The sequence below is a fragment of the Triticum urartu genome, chromosome 4A, assembly GCF_056163025.1.
Source record: "Triticum urartu cultivar PI428250 chromosome 4A, HENAU_Tu73, whole genome shotgun sequence".
Lineage (NCBI taxonomy): Eukaryota > Viridiplantae > Streptophyta > Magnoliopsida > Poales > Poaceae > Triticum > Triticum urartu.
Window position 1 is genome coordinate 600,494,107 of NC_141876.1, and position 26,379 is coordinate 600,520,485.

The following is a 26,379-nucleotide window of genomic DNA, read 5'->3' on the forward strand; positions in this document are numbered from 1 at the left end:
TTCATGCGTTTTATACCGATATGACTTAAGTGGCAGTGCCATAAGTAGGTGGTACTATCATTACTATCTTATATCTTTTGGCATGAACATGTGTATCACTACGATCGAGATTCAATAAACCATTCATTTTAGGTGCAAGACCATTGAAGGTATTATTCAAATAAACAGAGTAACCATTATTCTCCTTAAATGAATAACCGTATCGCGATAGACATAATCCAATCATGTCTATGCTCAACGCAAACCCCAAATAACAATTATTTAGGTTTAACACCAATCTCGATGGTAGAGGGAGCGTGTGATGCTTGATCATATCAACATTGGAAACACTTCCAACGCATATCGTCAGCTCACCTTTAGCTAGTCTCCGTTTATTCCGTAGCTTTTATTTTCGAGTTACTAACACTTAGCAACCGAACCGGTATCTAATACCCTGGTGCTACTAGGAGTACTAGTAAAGTACACATCAACACAATGTATATCCAATATACTTCTATCGACCTTGCCAGCCTTCTAATCTACCAAGTATCTAGGGTAATTCTGCTCTAGTGGCTGTTCCCCTTATTACAGAAGCACTTAGTCTCGGGTTTGGGTTCAACCTTGGGTTTCTTCACTAGAGCAGCAGCTGAATTGCCGTTTCATGAAGTATCCCTTCTTGCCCTTGCCCTTCTTGAAACTAGTGGTTTCACTAACCATCAACAATTGATGCTCCTTCTTGATTTCTACTTTCGCGGTGTCAAACATCGCGAATATTTCAAGGATCATCATATATGTCCCTGATATGTTATAGTTCATCACGAAGCTCTAGCAGCTTGGTGGTAATGACTTCGGAGAAACATTACTATCTCATCTGGAAGATCAACTCCCACTCGATTCAAATGATTGTTGTACTCAGACAATCTGAGCACAAGCTCAACAATTGAGCTTTTCTCCCTTAGTTTGCAAGCTTAGAAAATCATCGGAGGTCTTATACCTCTTGACGTGGGCATGAGCCTGAAATCCCAATTTCAGCCCTCGAAGCATCTCATATGTTTCGCGACGTTTCAAAAACCGTCTTCGGTGCCTCAACTCTAAACCGTTTAACTGAACTATCACTTAGTTATCAAAACGTGTATGTCAGATGTTCGCAACATCCACAGACGACGTTCGAGGTTCAGCACACTGAGCGGTGCATTAAGGACATAAGCCTTCTACGAAGCAACAAGGACAATCCTCGGTTTACGGACCTAGTCCGCATAATTGCTACTATCAACTTTCAACTAAATTTTCTCTAGGAACGTATCTAAACAGTAGAACTGAAGCGCGAGCTACGATATTATTTGCGAAGACCTTTTGACTATGTTCAGGATAATTAAGTTCATCTTATGAACTCCCACTCAGATAGACATCCCTCTAGTCATCTAAGTGATTACATGATCCGAGTCAACTAGGCCGTGTCCAATCATCACGTGAGACGGACTAGTCATCATCGGTGAACATCTTCATGTTGATCGTATCTACCATATGACTCATGCTCGACCTTTCGGTCTCTTGTGTTCCAAGGCCATGTCTGTACATGCTAGGCTCGTCAAGTCAACCTAAGTGTTTCGCGCGTGTAAATCTGGCTTACACCCGTTGTATGTGAACGTAAGAATCTATCACACCCGATCATCACGTGGTGCTTCGAAACGACGAACTTTCGCAACGGTGCACAGTTAGGGGAAACACTTTCTTGAAATTTTAATGAGGGATCATCTTATTTACTACCGTTGTTCTAAGCAAATAAGATGCATAAACATGATAAACATCACATGCAATCAAAAGTGACATGATATGGCCAATATCATTTTGCTCCTTTTGATCTCCATCTTCGGGGCTCCATGATCATCATCGTCACCGGCATGACACCATGATCACCATCATCATGATCTCCATCATTGTGTCTTCATGAAGTTGTCTCGCCAACTATTACTTCTACTACTATAGCTAACAGTTAGCAATAAAGTAAAGTAATTACATGACGTTTATGTTGACACGCAGGTCATAAATAAATTAAAGACAACTCCTATGGCTCCTGCCGGTTGTCATACTCATCGACATGCAAGTCGTGATTCCTATTACAAGAACATGATCAATCTCATAAATCACATATATCATTCATCACATCCTTTTGGCCATATCACATCACAAAACACTTGCTGCAAAAAAAAAGTTAGACGTCCTCTAATTGTTGTTGCAAGTTTTTATGTGGCTGCTATAGGTTTCTAGCAAGAACGTTTCTTACCTACGCCAAAACCACAACGTGAATTGCCAATTTCTATTTATCCTTCATAAGGACCCTGTTCATCGAATCTGATCCGACTAAAGTGGGAGAGACTGACACCCGCCAGCCACCTTATGCAACTAGTGCATGTCAGTCGGTGGAACCGGTCTCACGTAAGCGTACGTGTAAGGTTGGTCCGGGCCGCTTCATCCCACAATGCCGCCGAATCAAGATAAGACTAGTAACGGCAAGATAATTGACAATATCGACGCCCACAACTACTTTGTGTTCTACTCGTGCATAGAATCTACGCATAGACCTAGCTCATGATGCCACTGTTGGGGAACGTAGTAGAAATTCAAAAATTTCCTACGTGTCACCAAGATCTATCTATGGAGAAACCCGCAACGAGGGGAAGGAGAGTGCATCCACATACCCTTGTAGATTGCTAAGCGGAAGCGTTCAAGAGAACGGGGTTGATGGAGTCGTACTCGTCGTGATCCAAATCACCGGAGATCCTAGTGCCGAACGGACGGCACCTCCGCGTTCAACACACGTACAGCCCAGTGACGTCTCCCATGCCTTGATCTAGCAAGGAGAGAGGGATAGGTTGAGGAAGACTCCATCAAGCAGCAGCACAACGGTGTGGTGGTGGTGGAGGAGCGTGGTACTCCAGCAGGGCTTCGCCAAGCACCGCAAGAGACGAGGAGGAGGTGTTGGAGAGGGAGAGGGAGGCACCAAAGGCAAAAGGTGCGGCTGCCCTCCCTTTCCCCCACTATATATAGGGCCAAGGGAGAGGGGGGGGGCGCAGCCTTGGCCCTTCCTCCAAGGAAGGGTGCGGCCAGGGAGGAGTCCATCCTCCCCAAGGCACCTAGGAGGTGCCTTCCCCCTTTAGGACTCTTCCTTTCCCTTATCTCTTGGCGCATGGGCCTCTTGGGGCTGGTGCCCTTGGCCCATATAGGCCAAGGCGCACACCCCTACAGCCCATGTGCCCCCCGGGGTAGGTGGACCCCCTTGGTGGACCCCCGGACCCCTTTTGGCACTCCCGGTACAATACCGATAATGCGCGAAACTTTTCTGGTGACCAAACCAAGACTTCCCATATATAAATCTTTACCTCCGGACCATTCCGGAACTCCTCGTGACGTCCGGGATCTCATCCGGGACTCCGAACAACATTCGGTAACCACATACAAACTTCCTTTATAACCCTAGCGTCATCGAACCTTAAGTGTGTAGACCCTACGGGTTCGGGAAGCATGCAGACATGACCGAGACGTTCTCCGGTCAATAACCAATAGCGGGATCTGGATACGCATGTTGGTTCCCACATGTTCCACGATGATCTCATCGGATGAACCACGATGTCGAGGATTCGATCAATCCCGTATACAATTCCCTTTGTCTAGCGGTACGATACTTGCCCGAGACTCGATCATCGGTATCCCGATACCTTGTTCAATCTCGTTACCGGCAAGTCTCTTTACTCGTTCCGTAACACATCATCCCGTGATCAACTCCTTGATCACATTATGCACATTATGATGATGTCCTACCGAGTGGGCCCAGAGATACCTCTCCGTCACACGGAGTGACAAATCCCAGTCTTGATTCGTGCCAACCCAACAGACACTTTCGGAGGCACCTGTAGTGTACCTTTATAGCCACCCAGTTACGTTGTGACGTTTGGCACACCTAAAGCACTCCTGCGGTATCCGGGAGTTGCACAATCTCATGGTCTAAGGAAATGATACTTGACATTAGAAAAGCTTTAGCAAACGAACTACACGATCTTGTGCTAGGCTTAGGATTGGGTCGTGTCCATCACATCATTCTCCCAATGATGTGATCCCGTTATCAACGACATCCAATGTCCATGGTCAGGAAACCGTAACCATCTATTGATCAACGAGCTAGTCAACTAGAGGCTTACTAGGGACATGGTGTTGTCTATGTATCCACACATGTATCTGAGTTTCCTATCAATACAATTCTAGCATGGATAATAAACGATTATCATGAACAAGGAAATATAATAATAATCAATTTATTATTGCCTCTAGGGCATATTTCCAACATTTTTATGTTATTTTTGGAGTGCTCAGGTAATTTTTATGTAAAGTGAAGGAAAAGGAAAAAAATAAACAAAAGGAAAAGCATGGGCCATCCTAGCCATCTTGGAAACCTAGCTTTATAAATAAAAAATTCAAAAAAATAAGAGGGCATTAAAAAAGTAAACAAAGATAAGAGGGCATATAAATTCAAAAAAATCAAAAATATAGAAAGAATATTTTGCAATGCCCCCCCTGAGGTATAGACCGATGTTTTGACCAGTCAGTCTAGAGGGCATTATAAATTATTAAAAAATTCAAAAAATATAAAATCTTGGAAACCCACCTTTGTTTGTGCAATAGATCATGTGTGCCAAAGTTGAGGTCATTTGGAGGTGGTCGAAAAAATGACCGCATTCCGGAGGGGCCATTTGGAAGCCAGTTTTTGAAAAAATGTGATTTTTCCCACCACCTCCAAATCACACAAACTTTCTTGAACCTGGTGACCCACATGTGCTAATCATGGCTATGAAAGAAAATTTGGAAAAAGAATATTTTACAATGGCCCCCTGAGGTATAGACCGATGTTTTGACCAGTCAGTATAGAGGGCATTATAAATTAATAAAAAATTCAAAAAATTATAAAACCTTGGAAACCCACCTTTGTTGGTGCAATAGATCATGTATGCCAAAGTTGAGGTCATTTGGAGGTGGTCGAAAAAATGACCGCATTCCGGAGGGGCCATTTGGTCTAACTTAAGCCAGTTTTTAAAAAAATGTGATTTTCCCCACCACCTCCAAATCACGCAAACTTTCTTGAACATGGTGACCCACATGTGCCCATCATGGCTATGAAAGAAAATTTGGAAAAAGAATATTTTACAATGCCCCCTGAGGTATAGACCAATGTTTTGACCAATCACTCTAGAGGGCATTATAAATTAATAAAAAATTCAAAAAATATAAAACCTTGGAAACCCACCTTTGTTTGTGCAATAGATCATGTGTGCCAAAGTTGAGGTCATTTGGAGGTGGTCGAAAAAATGACCGCATTCCGGAGGGGCCATTTGGTCTAACTTAAGCCAGTTTTTGAAAAAATGTGATTTTTCCCACCACCTCCAAATCACACAAACTTTCTTGAACATGGTGACCCACATGTGCCAATCATGGCTATGAAAGAAAATTATGAAAAATAATATTTTACAATGCCCCCTTGAGGTATAGACCGATGTTTTGACCAGTCAGTCTAGAGGGCATTATAAATTAATAAAAAATTCAAACAAATTCAAAAAAATTTATTAGATGACTTGAAGGTCAAAACATTAACTTGTCATATATGCAAAACATATGTGTATTGAACGCAAGTGAGCATGTGTATAATTTAGTGTGTGATTTCAAGATCAAATCAATACACAATGGCAATATGCCAAAAAAAGTGCCCACCTACCAGAGCAGGAGAATTCATACTCCACGGCCTGCATACGACTAAGAACCCTGCGGTGCATGGGCCAGGATGCAGGCCCGTGGTGCAGAATATCTCTGCTGCTAGTAGGCCCCATGGGGCAAAGGGGACAAGAGTTAGGCAATGTACTGCCTACAATAGATAGGAGCTTGGGAGGGGAGTCGCAACATGGTATATAAACCGGTGTGGCGCTCCCTCGCTTGGCGAGGTGGGACTAAACTCCCACCACCCAACGGCTATGCGCTGCGATGTGCCCTGCGCGGCTCCGCCTTGGGCCCAATTCGGGCGGGCTGGCCTAGGGCAGCCTTACTCCGCTCGCTGATACATTTTATATTCTCTTTGTTTCTTTTCTTGTTTATATTTCTAATATTTAAAATCAAGTCTCTTTTTTTCTATATTATTTCTAACAGTTTTTACTAAAATTTAAAAAAATATGCCAAATTCTGTTGTGTTTTATTTCATTTGTTCGTACTCTTTTGTATATTGATAATATTTACGAAATATGAACTAAAATGTTGTGTTTTAATTCAATTCTTCATTCCAATATTTCTTGTCTTTATTATTTTTTTAATATTTTTAGTTTGTAAGATAAAATGTTCTGTTTTATTTCACTTCTTCATTCTAATATTTGTTCTCTTCTTTATATTTGAAATATTTCCAAAATGTAAGATAATATGTTGTCTTTTATTGCACTTACTCGTTCAAATTTTTTCTTCTGTTTTCTATATTCTCCTCTTTTCTTTGTTCTGACAGTTATAAATTTAAATAATGTATGATATAATGTTCTCTCATATTTCACTTTTCATGGTTGTCTTTCCTAATTATAAATTTTATTTTCTGTTTCATACTTGAAATATTAAATCAAATATAGTTGGGACAATCGCATGTATGCCTCCACTTGCACCATGTACCACAAGCAGGTTCTTCTTCTCGGTCTCACCAATTGATACCAAACTTTTATGCACACCCTACGATGACCATAGCAAGCATGCCTCGCAACTACCGTTCATTTCCGACACTCTATGCATCTTGTAGGCATTTTGCGGTGATAAAACCCTAGAACACTGCCACGGCGTGACGCAACGTGTGTTTTGTGTCCGAACTCGTGCACACCTTGCCTGGGGGGGCACATTTGCCATGCTCACATGCTCCCAAAAGTTGGGGTCATCTCATGCATGCCCCCACATGCACCATTACAAGCCGGACCATTCGGGTCTGCCGGAGGGCAAGTTTGGAAGAGGTTTTCCTTGACGGTCCCACGAAAAGATCCCAAACTTTTTGCACACCATACCATGACCATGGAATGCATGTGGTAGTAGAATTCATACACCACGGCCTCATTTTTGTTGAAATCCAATTAATATCCATGTGTATTACATGTAAGTGAGCATGTGTAAAATTTATTAGATGACTTGAAGGTCAAAACATTAACTTGTCATGTATGCACAAAAAATTTGTGTATTGAATCCAAGTGAGCATGTGTATAATTTAGTGTGTGCTTTGAAGATCAATACACGTGGCAATATGCCAAAAAAAAAGTGCCCACCTACCAGAGCAGGAGAATTCATACTCCACAGCCTGCATACGACTAGGAACCCTGCGGTGCATGGGCCAGGATGCAGGCCCGTGGTGCAGAATATCTCTGCTGCTAGTAGGCCCCACGGGGCAGAGGGGACGAGAGTTAGGCAATGTACTGCCTGCAATTGATAGGAGCTTGTGAGGGGAGTCGCAACCGGGTATATAAACTGGTGCGGCGCTCCCTCGCTTGGCGAGGTGGGACTAAACTCCCACCACCCAACGGCTGTGCGCTGCGATGTGCCCTGCGCGGCTCTGCCTTGGGCCCAATTCGGGCGGGCTGGCCCAGGGCAGCCTTACCCGCGCGCTGATATGTTTTATATTTTCTTATTTATATTTCTAATATTTAAAATCAAATCTCTTTTTTCTATATTATTTCTAAAAGTGTTTACTAAAATTTAAAAAATATGCCAAATTCTGTTGTGTTTTATTTCATTTGTTCGTTCTCTTTTGTATATTGATAATATTTACGAAATATAAACTAAAATGGTGTGTTTTATTTTAATTGTGAATTCTAATATTTATTATCTTTATTATTTTTGAAATATTTTTAGTTTGTAAGATAAAATGTTCTGTTTTATTTCACTTCTTCATTCTAATATTTGTTCTCTTCTTTATATTCGAAATATTTCCAAAATGTAAGATAATATGTTATGTTCTATTGCACTTCTTCATTATTTCAATTCTTCATTCCAAATTATAAATTTTATTTTCTGTTTGATACTTGAAATATTATTAAATCAAATATAGTTGGGACAGTCGCATGCATACCTCCACATGCACCATGTACTAGGAGCAGGTTTATCTTCTCGGTCTCACCAATTCAGACCAAACTGTATGCACACCCTAGGATGACCATGGCAAGCATGCATGACGAGTATCGTTCATTTCCAAAACTCGATGCATTTTCTAGGGTTTTTCCGGCGACAAAACCCTACAACACTGCCCCCACGTGACGCAACGTGTGTTTTGTGTCCGAACTCGTGCACACCTTGCCTGGGGGGGCACATTGGCCATGCTCACATGCTCCCAAAAGTTGGGGTCATCTCATGCATGCTCCCACATGCACTATGTACAAGCAGGACCATTCGGGTCTGCCGGAGATCAGGTCTGAAATTGGTTTTCCTTGATGGTCCCACCTGGTACCAAACTTCATGCATACCCTATGATGACCATGGCATGCATGCGTGACAAGTATCGTTCATTTGCGACACTCGATGCATTTTCTAGGGTTTTTCGGCGACAAAACCCTACAACACTACCCCCTCGTGACGCAACGTGCGTTTTGTGTCCGAATTCGTGCACACCTTGCCTGGGGGACCACATTGGCCAAGCCCACAAGCTCCCAAAAGTTGGAGTCATCTCATGCATGCTTTCACATGCACCATGTACAAGCAGGACCATTCAGGTCTGCCGGAGGTCAGGTCTGAAATTTGTTTTCCTTGACGGTCGCACCATATGGTCCCAAACTTCATGCATACCCTACGATGACCATGGCATGCATGCGTGACAAGTATCGTTCATTTGCGACACTCAATGCCTTTTCTAGGGTTTTCCGGCGAGAAAACCCTACAACACTACCCCCACGTGACGCAACATGCGTTTTGTGTCCGAATTCGTGCATACCTTGCCTGGGGGACCACATTGGCCAAGCCCACAAGCTCCCAAAAGTTGGAGTCATCTCATGCATGCTTCCACATGCACCATGTACACGCAGGACCATTCGGGTCTGCCGGAGGGCAGGTCTGAAATTTGTTTTCCTTGACGGTCCCACCAAATGATCCCAAACTTCATGCATACCCTACGATGACCATGGCTTGCATCGTGACAAGTATCGTTCATTTGCAACACTCGATGCAATTTCTAGGGTTTTCTGGCGACAAAACCCTACAACACTGCCCCACGTGACGCAACGTGCGTTTTGTGTCCGAATTCATGCACACCTTGCCTGGGGGACCACATTGGCCAAGCCCACAAGCTCCCAAAAGTAGGGATCATCTCATGCATGCTTCCACATGCACCATGTACAAGCAGGACCATTCGGGTCTGCCGGAGGGCAGGTCTGAAAGTGGTTTATGTGTAACCTACGATCTCACGAAATGATCCCAAACTTAATCCGTAACCTACGATGACCATGGCATGCATGCATGACAAGTATCGTTCATTTCCGACACTCGATGCATGTATAATATTGTAGAAATGATAGAGATACTATAAATATTGTTGAACATATACAAGTATACAATAACTAATACGTGTCACAAAGAGTTTTTTTTAGGGATGAACCAATGATATTTATTTTGAGGGAAGAAACAATAAAGGTAGGTGGGCCAGCCCAGACCGCAAATAAGTGTCGGATCCATATTGTGGATCCCACAACGCTGCGCTTTCCATGCATGTCGATCACACGCACGTCGATCACGGGAGTAGTTGCCGTTCTGTTACATAATTCTGGGGTCGTGCTAATCCATATGTTCCTAATCCTACGATTGAGGAGCACGTTCAGCCTCGCTTCAACGGAGGAAAATATAGATCACGAGATTGGCCACAGGGAAGTTACGACGACCTGGGCGTCGACCTCGTATATAATCTCCTCCTCCTCGCACATGTCGTCGACTAGATCGACTCCTACCGGCGAGGCGTCGACAGCTCCGTCCGCCGCATCCCACACGCCACAAAAACCCCGAGAAGATCAAGGTCGTCCGCATGTGCAGGCCGACCTCGATGAACTACGTCAAGAACACATCGCCGACTTCTTTCATCTTCGTCGACCGATCAAGTAAATTGTCCTCCTTCCCTCGCGCCTTCATAGCAAGCTACTTCCTCCGTCTCGTTGCTTTGATGGACATAGGTTTACCACATATTTTCAACTAGTATGAACTCGACTAGATGCGTTCTGACCAGATGGCGTAGATGAAAACATTCTTTGGTTCTTTCATAGCATGGTAGAATAAGATGTTGTTTCTCGAGAAGCATGATGCAATACATTTTTTGTCACAAGATCCAATTATATTTTTGTCACATGATCCAATTATATTGTTGTGCACATAGAACATTAAAGAGTTATTAAAATTAGATGTTGATGAACCTCAAATAGGTGCCATTGCTATAGACTCTAGTTTATTTACAGCTGAACAATTTGTCACCATGTTAGTAAGACAACCAGACGAATTAGTAATAGTTTACCATATTAAATTTATTGATTATATAATTTATATGATACTCAAAGAACTTGATCAGATGCAAGTAAATTCAATTACCAATTGTAGTTATTTTTTTATTACCTCATGTCAGCACACACTTGGTTGCATGTTGCAGTATACATGGTGATAGTTTTGTATTTCCATTAGTGTTATTTTTGCATTAGTGTTAGCTACTGCCAGAAAGTTTTATATTTTTGCATGCCTATTGTTATTTTTGCTTTAGTGTTAGCTAATGTCACGAAGTTATATATTTTCTTTCAACAGGATGGACGAGCTGAATGGAGAAATAGTATGCGCAGTTGAGAAATGGTGCAAGCTTGTTGCACATCTATCGAGCGGTCAACGCGCTAGAGTGGCTGATACATCATTGCGCAGCATGCTGCAGATACCATCTATTAAGATGCATACCCTACTGATTAGGTATATGATTGAGAGTTTTCAGGCCAGCACAGGCAGGTTCATTATACAAGAGCAGGTTGGGGAGGTGACTCTCGGTGCGGTCGACGTTGAGTGCATCTTTAACCTCGAGAACCAAGGACTGTCCGCTTCGGACATTCTAACTGAAGAAGGAGAGGACATGAAGGAGCGGGTGCCGCCACAATTTCTCAGTAAGACATCAGAAAACATAGTGATAGATAATCTCATTGAGGACATAATTAAAAGTAAAGCCACCGACGACGATTTCCTTCGCAAAGTAGTGCTTGTCCTGTTAGGAACAATTATTGCTCCCATGTCGAGCAAGATTGTGCCAAAGCAGTACTACGCTTTAGTCGAAGATGTGAAACGTATTTCAAAGATTAACTGGAATGCCTTCACCATGCGTGTTCTCCTTGATTGCCTTCGCATAGTGAAGAAAGGCAAACACCTCCACCAATGGCCGAAAGGCAATTTGGCTCTCTTGCAGGTACACATATGAGACTTGTTGCATAATGTCAATTATCATATCATTGCAATTTTATGTGATGTATTACTAACTCTAAATCCTTATATTTTTTTGTAGTACTTGTACTGGGAGAAGGTGCAACCGGTCAAAGGCGAATGCGCCTATAATCCCAACTTGTCCATACAACCTCTTATGAGGAACTGGACAGAAGGTGCAGCCACTAGGAGAGATAGGTTCAACTATGATAATGGGCGCTGCCGTGGTAACGTAAGGGTAAGTCATTGTGTTTCGTCTTTCTTAAATGTTTTTTAACTTAATACTATTTATTTTTTATTCATCACATGTACTTCAATATCGCATGCACATCGAAAATAATATCACCTAGGAGTATAGGGCTCAGGAGCCCAAAACCCAAATAATGCGCCTACCATGAAGCCAAAAATCAAGCCTGCAACTGGAAACGCAAAGAAGTCGACGACAACCGCATTGTCAAAAGATTTGATGGAGCTTCTAATGAAGCGGTGCATGGACTTCATACACACCCAGATGAGGCAAATCTCTGATCAAGTTGCTGAGGTATCACACCCAAACTTTATAGTTTACAGTATGTTTGCTGTTTTAAACCATGCTACCATTACTAAGTTTATATTTCTATTGCAGAGGTTGTTGGAGAAGTTGAACAAAGCAGGTGTCATGTACAAGCCGGCTGCTGCCGTGCCATCCGCGGAGAATGATCCGGACGAAGTGGATTCGTTCGAGAATGGTCCATATGAAAAGAAGGAATTCGTGTACAAGGAAGACATGGACAGTGATGGACAGTCGATCATTGACATGACGCAGCCTGATATAGTGCTTCCCGACCATAAAACCATTCCTGAGGTACTATGTATTTATCTTTCTGTCTATAATTTTCTCGTTTAATTTTTTTACGTCCAGAAATGTTCACACGATTTATTTTGCCAAACAGAAAACCCCACCGAAGATGAATGGACACAAGGAAGCTTCACCTGTTAAGCGTAATGATGTATGTGGGGGTACACCGGAAAACCCTTGGGTGGTTGGTACTTCTACTCTAGCACCTTCATCGGACATAGACATTTGTCCATCTTCTGTTAGCAAGTTCATGGCTAAGGCGAATGGAAAAAAGGGTGTAACAATCGATAAGGATGAGGAGGTTATGTCCGGTAAGCGGAAGCGGACCATTCCCAAGAAATTTGAATCCCCCTACGCACTTGACAAGCCCGGCAGGCGTACCAGCCGTGGTCAGAGAACCTCTGGTACTAGTACTGCTACTAGAGGTATCGTAACTAACATTCTTAATTTTTTTATTTACTACCAATGCATATGATCACCATTGTTGACGTTCATATTATTTCATGCAGCTCTATTTTCAAACAATAATGTGCCGGAGGTTGTGGCAGATGAGTTGACGCCGGAAATAATTTATACAGCTATTTCATTTGTCGAGTTAGCTGCTAGCACTGAGAAGAACAAGAAAAAAAAATTACTACAGTGAAGGGCGTGGCATAACTCTGACTTCCGAAAGGATTCTACCGGTACTAGCTCATAGATGGCTGTCGGACGATGTAAGTACTACTTGCATGTCCTGTTTTTAAAATGCTCAATAATCTATGTCTCAACTTTCAACATGTAATGCGCTGATATTCTATGCAGGTTATTGATGCTTATATGGGACATTTGGAGCTGCGTGTTGGTCATGATCGTTACCTCTGTCCAGCGTGGAGGTCCAAATTCCTTGTAGATCGTGCTATCGCACATGATGATCCATTGCCATCGAGCTGCAACATGGATAGTGCTCTAACCAAAGCTGGAGCAGTTAATAGAGTCATGAAAGAGTATACTTTGCGTGATAAGGTATGTAATGTTTGTAATTCATCACTACATGATAGTTCATCAAGTATTTCTTTTGATCCGTAATGGTTTTTTGCACTGTAGACGTATATCGCGTTGAATATCGACAATAGCCACTGGATGACCGTGGTCATGCACATGATCAAGAAAGAATTCCAAGTTCTCGATTCGCTCTATCCTCTGGACCTGACTGAAAGGACTATTAAAGCACTGGTAATGTAACCAACATTTGTACCATTGCTCTTACATATTGTTTATGATTGTTCTTTAACACTATCCTCTTTATAGCGAATGGCTATAGCAAACGATATGCGTCAGGCAAATCTTATTACACCAGGGAAATATCCGGACGTAAGTAAGTGGCCTATCAACGAGTATGACATACCCCAGCAAGAGGATGGGTGAGTTAATAGGACATCATGCACAATCAAACAACAACACACATGTTTGTATTGCCCACCGCTAATGTTTGCATATGTACCAGGAACTCTTGTGGCCTTTTTGTCACAGAATGTCTAGAACATTGGGACGGGGACCGAATCACCCGCCAATTTACACAGGTATGCTGTTATTTTCGTTTGTAGACTAGCTACTATGGTGGTGTAGCAACTTCGGTTCATGTAACCTTTATGTCATTTTTTGCAGGCCACCGTTGACGCAAGGAGAAGACGTTTCGTCGCAGAGTTGATTATGTCACCTTCAAACTCGATGGAGTGTGTGAAGAACAAAATTCACGAAATCGCAAGGAAAAGGCGCCTGAAGAATTCATGCGGCATGTAAGATTGAAGTTTTAGCGGTTTGGATTTAGTCCGTTCGAAGGTTTCGACGGCATGATTATCTTAGGGGTTCTATAATTTTTATGTAATAAACAGGCCACATGCATGTGTATGTGTCTGTCAGACAATTCGCTCGTACAAGACAATTCAGTCGTAAAATTCGCTCGGAGAAGACAATTTGGTCGTACCAATAAAGTTTTGGCTTCACTTATGAATTGTTCTTGCTTAATATTTTTCTCGTTCTCCAATTTTTTATAATTGTATTTTTCACGGCTTCACTTATCAAGTGTTCTTGCTTAATATTTTTCTCCTTCTCCAATTTTTTATAATAGTCTATTTTTCTCTTCAACTGCTCTCGTAAGTTTCATATTAAAAATTTCACAATCTTAACTTTTTTTAAACTCTACCAAGCTTAGCATTCCGCCTTAGCTATCTGCATGTCATCATCTTGCATAATCTCCTAGTAATTCCCCCTCATCACATTATTATGAAAAGTAGTCATGGTAGATAAGTAAATATATCAAGCCAAAATGTAATATTACACTCATCAAAATTAGTCATGTCAGCTCGTTGGCTCTATCGCGTGTTATCAAGCATCATGTTTTTCTAGTTTGTTTTACAAACCCGTCGTTTTTTATTATATGTATAATTAACTTTTTCTGTACTCACCATAATGCCAGGCATGGCCCATCTAACCACGTGAGGGGCCCCACAGGTGGGCTATCTTCCCGACAGCGCTACACCAGCCCATTTTGCCAGGTTCACATCGATCTTTCCCCTTTTCTCATTTCCCTTTCCAAATCCCTAGCCCTCCCTCTCTATTTGCGCCTCCAAATCTCGACGGCGAAAGCATGACAGCGAGCTGGACGTCGGGCGGCGGCTGCGAGAAGAGCGGTGGCGACCGCAAGTTAGGTCGAACCCTGGGTCCTGCAAGCAGGTGGGCCGGATTCAGTGTCACAGGAGGCAGCGGCGGCGGATCTAGTGGAACAGGGGACGGGGGTTTCGTGGGCGGCGGCGGACCGGGAGAACCCACGGCTAGGGTTTCTTCAGTCCTACACTTTGGTGGCAAAAAGGTAAGTTCTTTACCGTTGTTCTTTACATCCCAGCATTATCGCCCATAATTCATCACCTGTGGCCATGACAAGCTCCATCTATGTGGTCATCAGGAAACTCCTAGTGGCCGTGTCTGCATAGATGCAGACAATTTTGGCAGCGCACTCGGGGGATGTGTGTTTGAGGTTAGTGTACTGAGCATGATCTTCAAACTAGTACTGCTATTGCGGTCAAGCTGCAAAAAAGTTCAGTGTTTAACGCTTGCAGCGACAAGTTCAGTTATAAAATGACTTGAATTGCTCGTGATTTATTTAGGATGATATCACTTCTGAGTAAGTTGAATGGGTTGATGGGGAGTGGGATAGCAAAGCAAATTCAGTCATTAAGTATCTTGCCATGAAGAACAAGAAACTGGAGACTAAGATTACAGAATATGAAGCTGAAATTAAAAGGAATGAGAAAGAAAAGAAGGCAATGGTTAAGATGCACAAGGAGATATTGCTCTATAGGGATAGGATTTTAGGATTTGGAGGTCTTCTGTATCTTGGCCTGCTTGCCATTATGATTGCTGTCATAGTTAGCAAGTAGATTGTTCATAAAGTTATTGACATCATTGTAATTGACATGATGAAATGATGCTAAATTATTTTCTATTCATTTATGGGCAAAGTGTAATAGAGATTTCAGCATAAATAACATGGGGCCATCATGATTGGTAGACAGTGCACTTTTGGCATGTTCTATATTTGGCAGACAATGCACTTTTGGCATGTCCTGTATTTGACAGACAATGCACTTTTGGCATGTTCTATATTTGGTATGTGATGCACATGGGCACATCACCTAGCAACACTACTGATTTATGTAGCAGACTAGTTCATTGTCTTGTTGCAACATAGGAGCAACATCTAGCAGCTTTCATGCAACACTGAAGCAAAGCAACAATACATATTCAATATTCAGAAATTTAACTAAACTTGCCACTTAGGGTGAGCAGTAGATATTCAGTTCTTCAGCCACAAAGAACCCGATCAAACCATACCGATTGCATAACTTATATGCTTACATATAAAAGCATACCTAACCAACATCAAACCCAAAATAATGTTAACTTATATGCTGAAACATATAACATCATACCTAACTTAAGATAATCAGCAGCTTCCTCCTCCTTCAGCAACTGTGCCCATCTTCACTTCTTCAGAAATTTGAGGCGGCGTGAGCGGCGCACCACACACGGAGAAGCCTTCTTCTTGACCACCGTTCTGTTGGACAGCTGCGCCACCTAATCCTGAGCCACCTCCTCTTCTTCCACCTTCACTATGCTAGGGAGGAGGGGAAGGAGGTCGACGTCGATGGGCATTGTCTTGCCACCCTCGACGGCGACCGGCTCTACCATCTACACAGCGTCCTCCTCGCCCTCCTCATGGTCCAACGGCAGCACTGGCTTCGACACATGGCAGACCTGGTAGTCCGGGCTGACGGGCACAGGGACAGCGAGCTCGACGTCGACGCGGTCCGCCCTCGACGTGATGCGTGCTGAATCTGGCCGCAGCGTCATGGTGGTGGAGCGGTACATCCACCACCTTGCGCGCTGAACAGGGGAGTCGCTCAGCGTGGCCTCTCGGATTGCCCACATGAGTAGGACAACCGGCAGGACGCCGCGGCCGTAGGGGAAGGCGCGCTTCCTCTCGGCGTCGGTGAGGACTTTGACGAGGCCACGCGCATGGTTGACCAACATCTCCGTGCTGGGGAACCAGCCGCACACCTCCGTCAACTGCGCGCGCCACCCCTCGTCATCGCCGGCGAGGTCCATCATCGCTCTCTGCCAGCCGAGGCTTCTCTCCATGGAGGCGGCTGCAGCGGTCGCCGGCGAGGGTATTCTCGATCTACTGTAGGTGGGGATAAGAGGGGAGTTCGAACCGGCGCCCGTGGGAGGTGGGTGAGTGTGTGGTGGGGAGGAGAGTGGTACAGTTACTTATTTAATGGCATTTAGGACGTGGGCAGGGGAAATGTACAATAATATTCTTTCTACCTCCCGCCCCGGTCATTACACAGTAAAGAATTTTTTTGATTTTTGTTTACAGGGAAACATCTTACTTTATTTAAACAAAGACTGGGATCTCGTCTGCTAATACACTAAGGATACAATCACGGGGCCAAAGCCTCCAAACCAAAGAAACACAAGCGCCTACAGCTACCTTAGCCGAAGTATGAGCCGGCTGATCAACACAGTAAATAATTGAAGCAAGTGTTCTACTCTTGTTCCTTCTCCACTTTTCTGCACCTGATAGAAGACAAGCTAAGTTAATAAATGGTACAAACTTTAATAATCCACAATGCATACAAACACTTACTTCTGATTTTGTTTGCATTTCTTGCTACGTCTAGTGTGTCCTACCAATTTGCAAGCGCCGCACCGGGTTTTCAACTCATCAAAAGAGAGTGGTCTACCATTTTTCGAGACAGGGCGGCTCTCATCTGCCTTTGTTGCACCTTTGCTTGACACTTTCATAGGGATCTTTAACCTCAATCATGTTGCCTTCACCATCGTCCACATATTCAACTTCACTTACTGATGTCATTTGTTTGCTTCAACACATTTTCCTGTAGCAGATCATACTCATGACTCTTAGCTATCACAGCCTTCAAACTCTCCTGTAACTGATCCCACAAAGCAGGGTGTTTGCATGCCGCATGCATAGCTTCAGACGCTAACACTCTGACCTCGCTATATTTCATTCTTCCCCCGGCCCCAGTCCAACCAAATCCCAACAGATCGCTTGTGCGCCTCGCGGGCAGTCCCAACCTTGCTTCTTTCGTGAACCGAATAAGAACTAAACACTTTGGTATTTCAGATATGTTCAAGTGCTTCAGTACATGGAATATGTTCTTGCAAGGTAGACCCTTTCGAATCATTCTTCTGCAGCTGCACCTTATAGTTTCTGCGGAATTTACTGGTGTATACTCCACCCAAAAACGGCGCTTCCGGTTATTCTTCCAGGCCACGATGTACTGCTATGATCCGTCTCCCAGCTTAATTTCTACAATCTCCATGCCGTCAGTTTTTCTAAGATCATCTTGCAACATATAGAAGTTTGCTGGAGTGAAGACGTGAGAAGCAGCTTCTTAAGTTCCCTCGAGCTAGTAACTGGCACCGGTAAACTCTGTGAGGCAATGCAGTCATCTCGCGCCTCGTTTTCACGGATATGCACAACGGCGTTCTCATAGTGCAAAATCATATCCACCAGGGTCATTTCACTGTCTAGGTGGAGGTGAAGGCATGAGTTCAGGCTTTCACTCCGCTGGTTGCTTTTCATGCCAAGCCAAAACCCCTCAGTTAGATATGCCGCGGCCCACAGTCTCCTCTTCTTATACATCGGCCTCAACCATGTTACAGTTTTTTCCGACTGCCATCTTTTGGAAAATGCGTGCCATCTCTCCTCAAACGTTGCCGTGGACGTGCTGTAGTACAGAAGAGTTCGGAACTCCTTCAAGGACTTGTGACTGAGGTGAATCTTCATATTTTTCTCTATGTGCCACGTACATATACGGTGCCACACGTCTGGCAAGACTTCGCGAATTGCCTTGATCATCGCAGCGTCGGCGTCTGTGATAACACTCTTAGGCATCTTTTGACACATGGACCTCAAAAAAGTCTGTAGAAGCCACACGTATGTCTCCTCGGTCTCGTCCGAAACTATGGCACAACCAAAAACAGTGGTCTTCCGGTGATTGTTAAGATCAACAAAAGGTATGAATGGCATACCATAGCAGTTCATCTTGTACGTGTTGTCAAATACAAGCACATCGCCGAAGTCCTCATAGTCATGACGAGACTGGGACTCGCACCAGAACATCCTATTCAAATGTCCTTCCTTATCTAGCCTGTACTCGAAAAAGAAGCTAGGATCCCTCTGTTTCCTACTGGCCATGATGCCTATGGCTGTGGCAGCATCACCTTTTGAAAGCAGCTTCCTCTTCTCCTTGGCGCAAAGGTTGTATATTTCACGCCTGGTAAAACCAACACCGCCGTACCATACATGTTTGCTGATGAAGCAATCCATCATGTCGTGAATTCTAATCCTTGCAGCTCCCATGGACATTATCTCATGCTTCTGGTACTCTTTGATTTTTCTGTGGGACCAAAGAAAAGGTACCTCGTCCGGTCCTGCCAACATATGGCTATGCTTGTCCTCAAAACTTTCAACATACCAAACCCCACGCTTTTGGTCAAGCTTGACGGTCAGGTGCGCTTCGCAAAAGCAACGTGTCTCGGCTCTGAGCCTACGGCTGTGTCCTTCCTCGGTTAGCAACTTGCTGTCATGTTTCCCTTGTCTTGAACAAACAAACCACCTATAACGCATATGACATGACTCTGTTTTGCTATACCTGACCTTATTCTTTCTAATGCTGAAACCATTATCTCTAGCATAGCTGTTGTAGAAATCATACGCAGCATCGTGAGACGCAAGGTCATTTCCATTATCTGCATGAACATATCCCTCTTATCATCTGCACTGGCAGTATCTTGGACATTCTTTGCCCCATCATCTTGTGTCACCTACACAATCAAACCACAACCATGAAAACAGATTTCTAAGGTTTAACATTACTTACTTCCATAGAACATTGATTACACACATACCTCACTCATGATGACCGATGACTCGGACTCCCCAGAACCAGGTGCATCTAATGATTCGTCATTAAGGCCTGTCTCCGCGTCGGATTCACCGTAATAGTCGTACGCATTATGACATTCGGAAATGAACTGAAAAATACAACACAAATACATAATTACTTATCATATAATATTCCAAAAGAAATTCAATTTGCATGGCAACAAAATTTTTCACTTACGTACCTGACTAATGTAATCTTCATTCGAGAGCTCCGAGTTGCTTTCCTGATCATCATCAAGCTCATCGATCTATAAATTTTCAACACAAAGATTTAATGTTGTCGGATGCCACCAAAAAATTACAACATGACAATGCAACTCACATTAAGATCGTCCCATTCGTTCCCATTCTCTGACCGATCTTCACGATCTGAATTTTCATCATCTGACCAATCTTCTATCCAGTCTTTCATCAGTTCTCCAAACTCCATGTCTACCATGATATCAGTTAACTCCTCGTCCGCCATTTCCTACAACCAATATTATGTATCATCACATGTGCAAACATTATCAATGATGAAATATAAAACACATAGCACACGATCACGGATGTTATGTAAACAACCACAACCGAGGCCGTTCAGATCTGCCCAACTTAGTAAGGAAGATGGCCACGGCACCCATCGTGATCACTTTCAATCGCGAGGAACTGCACGATCTCAAAACCTAGCTTGATCTGTGATTACCTCTGTCGCCGGATACCTAGGTCAGCCGCCACATCAAATAACGATACCGGTGGTGCGCACAGCCGACGGCAACCGACACTACGTGAAACCAAATCATGAGGAGCAGCACTACCGGAACAAGATCCACGATCGCATGCGCCGCCGGGTAGCTAGGTTACCCGCCCCGCTAGGTTAACGACTACCACTGGCGGCGGCAGTTTGTTCGATGTTGCCGCGAGCGAGACTAGAGGGGGGACGTGGGATGCGGTACCTGTGCGCGCTCGTTGAAGATTCACGATGTTGTCGCGCTCGCTGTCCGACAAGATCGCCAGCGACGAGATAGCCGCCGCTGGAGATCTACTACGTGACTTATGGAGCTGCGTCAATGCTCGCGAGATTGATGGAGCTGCTCGCGTGAATGATTGGATTCGGCGGGTCTTACGTGGACATGGGGTTGTGTGATGTTTTTTTTTCGGACCAGAGTACTGTACGTATACGTTCTGGGTTATACAGGGCTAGACAGGGCTTGGATCTGGGCTGCGGCGGGCCAGGAAAAAAACAAATTCGCGGGGACAAAAATACCCCTCTGAAATTAGGTTAGGGGGGAGCACTGGAGCAGGGCTCCCTTCTGCAATGAATCACAGCGTGTACTTGTACTACATGACAATGGGAAACAGATTTCTGCAGAGCAGACGAATAGGGTGGTCTGCTACGAGTATGTACTCAACGGTAGCCTTACCAAGCACATTTCCGGTAATAAACTGTGTTCGCTGGGCTGCACGTCCATTTCCTAGAAGCATGCAGTGAAAAAACGAGTTCTTCAGTTCATACCTTTGACCAACCTCTTTCTCTTTGCTTTTTAACAGATGCAAGCTCGGGATTGGATTGGCACACGCGTTACAGAATAATCAAAGGGACATGCGAAGGTTTAAAGTACCTGCATGAGGAGAACTCCACACTTCACTTGAACCTAAATCTTGATAATATATTGCTAGATAATGATATGCAGCCAAAACTATCAGATTCCGGTTTATCAAGGCTACTTGGTGCTGCAACAACTACGACGTCAATGAGTTATATGGGTAAAATGTAGGTTGCCTCATGCCAAAGCATTATGTCCATCGATTGCCACGGAATTTTAACAAGCTCGTATTTTCTTACTACCATTTTTTTTAGTATTTTTTAAATCTCTGATGTCTAATTTATGTTGTGAATTTCAGTTACCTACAATTGCTCAAAATTAATGTATTATTCTCAACATGCACTGGCTATGTTGTTTTGTAAACTCACGAATAATTATCTTGCAAAAATAACAACTTTACTCTACATGCATGAAGGGGATATATGCCACCAGAATATATGCATCAAGGAATGATTACAAGGGGGGTTGACATTTATAGTTTGGGAGTTATAGTCGGAAAGATAATGGCTGGACATGAAGGATACTCAAGTATTGCTGAATTAACGAAAAAAAGTTTTACTGAGCATGTAAGTATACCTATAAGTTCCCCTATTATTTATTCCATACGATCGAAAAACTTTCCCATCTTTCTATCAGTTGAACCGTCCAATTTGGATATAAGAATTATGAATGTTGTGCACTTTTGCATTTTGTGTTATCATTCTAGCTCTATGTTGCAAGGTACATGATAATTGGAGGAAAAGACTACGTGGAACATTAAATCCCAGACTACTGGAAGTTTATTGCAACCAAGTCAAGAGATGCATCGAGATAGCACTACAATGCATCGACCAGAGCCGACAGAAAAGGCCCACTATACAGTACATTGTTTCTGAATTGATCAACACTGAAAAACTTATAGGTGACCTAGAGCACCAGATAGAACAGGTCCGAACACTTCTGGAATATTTGAAGTTCCCAATTATGGGAAATTACCTTATTGGCATATAGTGCATATGAGTTTTTTTTTGCTGAACAATTGTTAGTTTTGTTTGTGGAAAATTGTAGTGGGTAGAATTGATCGCCATCTGTTAAGGTAGGCCCTATGGCCAGTAAAGGCCGTTAATAGGTTTGATCTCATATTGTTGATTGTCAAAATTTGCCTACATAATTGACCTACGATCATAACTACTTTTTTTTAAGGATATTTATCCCAGCATAAGGGATGAGCCAATGAAGCTATCCCTGGAATTTCTGAAAGATATTACAAATGCTTTTGCCGATGAGAGGAAGCTTGGCAGTGGTACATTTGGAGACGTTTATAAGGTACTCCCTCCATTTCAAAATATAAGGTGTATTAGTTTTTTTTCAAAACTTAAAGTTGTGCATGATTGACCAAGTTTATAGAAAAAACGCATTAATATCTTTAATACCAAATTTGTACCATTAGATCCACATGAAAAGTATTTTCATATTTTATTTATTTTATATTACGGATGTCGATATTTATTCTATAATCGTGGTCAAACATACATATGTTTGACTTTCATGAAAATTGATGCACCTAGTATTCTGGATTTGTGTGAGTATATAAATAAAAAATGACACACACAAAAGTCTAGAATTTGCACATGAACACGATGATAAATATACTTGACCCCTTGTTATAAAATTTAATATAAGTATTGTAGAAGTTATTGTAAATTTGATTTTAGGACAGTTTCCTGGAACTACAATGATTATGACCGTACAAAAATATTAAAAAATTATGCCTTTAAAGACTCGAGTAGGTTTCACAATAAAAGGCTTCATGAGAGGTAAAGAGTGAAATGGGCCCGATTAACTCAAACTAGTTGCACCATTTAGGCCAAAAATTCAGTGCGTGACCCTAACACCCTCTTCCCACTAAATTCCCCCTCCCGGTCCCATCTTCTTCCATTCCGCCCCTTCTCCCCCTTGCGTTGCATCCGCATCCTCTTCCTCTGACCCTGCCGCTGTACCTCTCCGGCCGGCACACCAGCATTGCCGGACCTCTGCAACCAGCACCGACGCGCCCGCTCGCCTTTCACGACGGTGTCGTCCACCCAGGACCCGTCCGTTGTCAGGTACAATCCGCCTCCTGTCGACGTCGTCCATGGCGGACACCATGCCCGATAGGTGTTTGGTCAAATACCATTTAGCTAATTTTTTAGCGTCATGTCATTTTTTAGAGTACGAAGGATGGCAAGGTACTCGACCATCGAGGATGAGTTGTTGTGGTTGGCCGTATCCGTGGATTTTGTAGGCAGGAGCAGAGGAGGGGGGGGATCTTCTGGCCAGCGCGTGCATGGTTTGTTTCATGCGCGAAAGCACATTGCATTCTACAACATGCACATCATCCAACAACACAATGTTAGGTTGTTATCGTACCGACGGTATGCCATCTGGACCTCCATCACCAAGTTTTGTGATGACATGGTTGGTAGGTTGGAGGCATGGTGGCTATTGCGTGTGGTAGAGAAGGACATCGTACGTTTTGCTTCTTCTTGCTCAATTTGTTGATTGAATCATTCACTCAATGTTAGTTTATACATTATGTTGTCCGCACGTGCTGCCATAATGTATCACACGAAAGAGGGACGACCATTTACACACACACACACTGTTGGATAAAGCTGAAGGGGCAGTATGTGTGGGCCGACATGATCCGTTCATGAAAAACTTGTTGAACATCCGGTTAGTCTCGTTGAACTTGAACTACTATTATACTAGACTTATTTGCATGCTATGTATGGATGATTTGTGATATTACTATTCAAACTTCGATGAAATCTGCCGTGTTTGCATGAACATCGTCCGATTAGTTGAAACGTTGTTTGAAATGTAAGCGGACAAATGTGGCTAGCATTGGATGGTTGGACCCTGCATCCGTATCCGCGGACTGGTCCCCCTCCCTCCCATCCGCGGATGGATGCCGGAGCAAATTTGTGGGTCAGTGTTGGAGATGCCCTTAGTCCATTACTCAAAGTGGTTGTACACTTTGGGTGAAAACTCAGGAAGTGAACAGATTTAGGCCATGAACTCGTTTAAGAGGCTAAAAATGATTTAGGAGGAAAAACTTGTGTGCCTCAAAATTACTTGTGTGTGCAAAATACCCCCTCCCACACATATAAACAACAACAAAATAAATTGGCCCTCGGTGGATCAAACGTGAGACCTCGTGATGATCTCCGTACAAAATATTAAAAAAATATGCAAGACCCAAGTAGGTTTCACAATAAATGACACCGTGGGAGGGAAAAAATGAAACACCCCATTAGTCTATTAACAAGTGGTCATATTTATGCCACGAAATCGTTTAAAGAGGCTAAAATGATTTAGGGTGTGTGTGCGGGAAATGTTGGCTGCAACATCAGCGAACCTTGGACTACACATTTCTGTCTCATATTTCCAGGGAAGTTTCTATTAAATTAACCATGTTGGCAAAATACTCTAGCAGACTATATTAGCCATTGGTGGATATAAAGAGTGCACGAGCTAGCCCGTCCCAAGTCTGTTATCACTATATAGCAATGTACTATGTATCACTCATAATAACAATCATCTAAAAATATTTAACATGTTTTTCAAAAAGTTCAACATGCTTAAAAAATGTTCAACATGTCTTAAAACAGTTGCCAACATATTTTGAAAAAAAATGTTCCAAGTTGTTATTTGCTGATGTGCATACCTCTTCTAACGGATTATTTTAATTTTGAGAAATACACGTTGAATGCACAAATATATCTTTCACAATGTTTTTGATTTTTTTATGTCAAGATGCTTGGGAAATAAAAAAAGGGAAACCTCAATGCACACTAGAAGTTTTTTCCAAGTTCATGTCCCAACTCAACGTGTACTTAAAATCACCAGCATTAATCATTTTCCAAGTTCATGACACATCTGACATTCGTGTACTCGTATACTCCCTCCGTCCGGGTTTATGAGGTTATAGGACCAAGGCAAGGTACAACAATTACTCATGTATAATTTTTTTCCTGCTCCGTGTCCGATTAAAGTGCATGGAGGTTTATCCTCCCATAATTAGATGTAGCAGTTGGAGTTGTTCGGTGGACGTGCATGCATCTGCTACGAATTTCTCTCCTCTTATTTATCAAACAAGCTAATTAATGACTACTACCTCCATCCTGATTTATTAGTCCCCCTCTTATTTAGGGTCATATTTTGACCATATTTTTAACCAATAAAATACAAGTTATACATAGCATAAAATATATTGTGGCAAACTATGTTCAAATACGAATCCATCAATATAATTTGTGGTGACATGTGTTAACATTTTGTTAGTTAAATCTATATTCAAAATTTAGTACAAAATATGAAGGGGATCAATAAATCAGGACGGCGGAAGCTCGAGTCACGTAGAATCAGGAGGGATATTGAGGGACAAATCTGCACTTATCATGCAGAGCAAAATTACGAGGCCTGCTCTTGGGCCCAATAAACCCAGACAGAGGCAGTAGTTTATCAAAGTAATGGAGATACAGTATTGTAGCCTTTGACAAGCGGGGGTGGTAGCCCAGGGACAGCACCCCTGAAAATGCAGAGCCACATGCAGCCCCTTCACTTGGAACTGCCACCGCATCGCATTTCAAGGCATGGCGGACGCGTCAGTGCACATGTATTACCCGAGGTTGCCGCGCAAGCAGACATCGTTGTCGCCCCCTTCGAGCGAGAGGAAAACACTACAACACGGTAGATTATGTAAGGCACTTTAAAACGCCTCTAAAGGCCCCTATAACGAGTTTAAGTGGTTGTTTGGATTAGGAGAATTAACATTGGGTTTTGAGGAAACGGATTTCATGAGAGATTATTAATTAAGTAATTCTAAATGTTGGTGAAATAGGGGGTGCAAAAAGATGGACAAGTGATTGCCGTGAAGATGCTCCGTTTCATGTCAGGGATTGACGAAAAGCAATTTAAAACTGAATTTGAGCACCTTAAGAGGCTGAATCATCAAAATATTGTGAAAT

The 26,379-nt window shown here is 42.9% G+C and overlaps 1 pseudogene; it reads right to left on the reverse strand.

Moving 5' to 3' along the window:
• Positions 1-17,373: 17,373 nt before the first annotated feature.
• Positions 17,374-19,184, reverse strand: LOC147977139 (protein FAR1-RELATED SEQUENCE 5-like; annotated as a pseudogene).
• Positions 19,185-26,379: the final 7,195 nt, after the last annotated feature.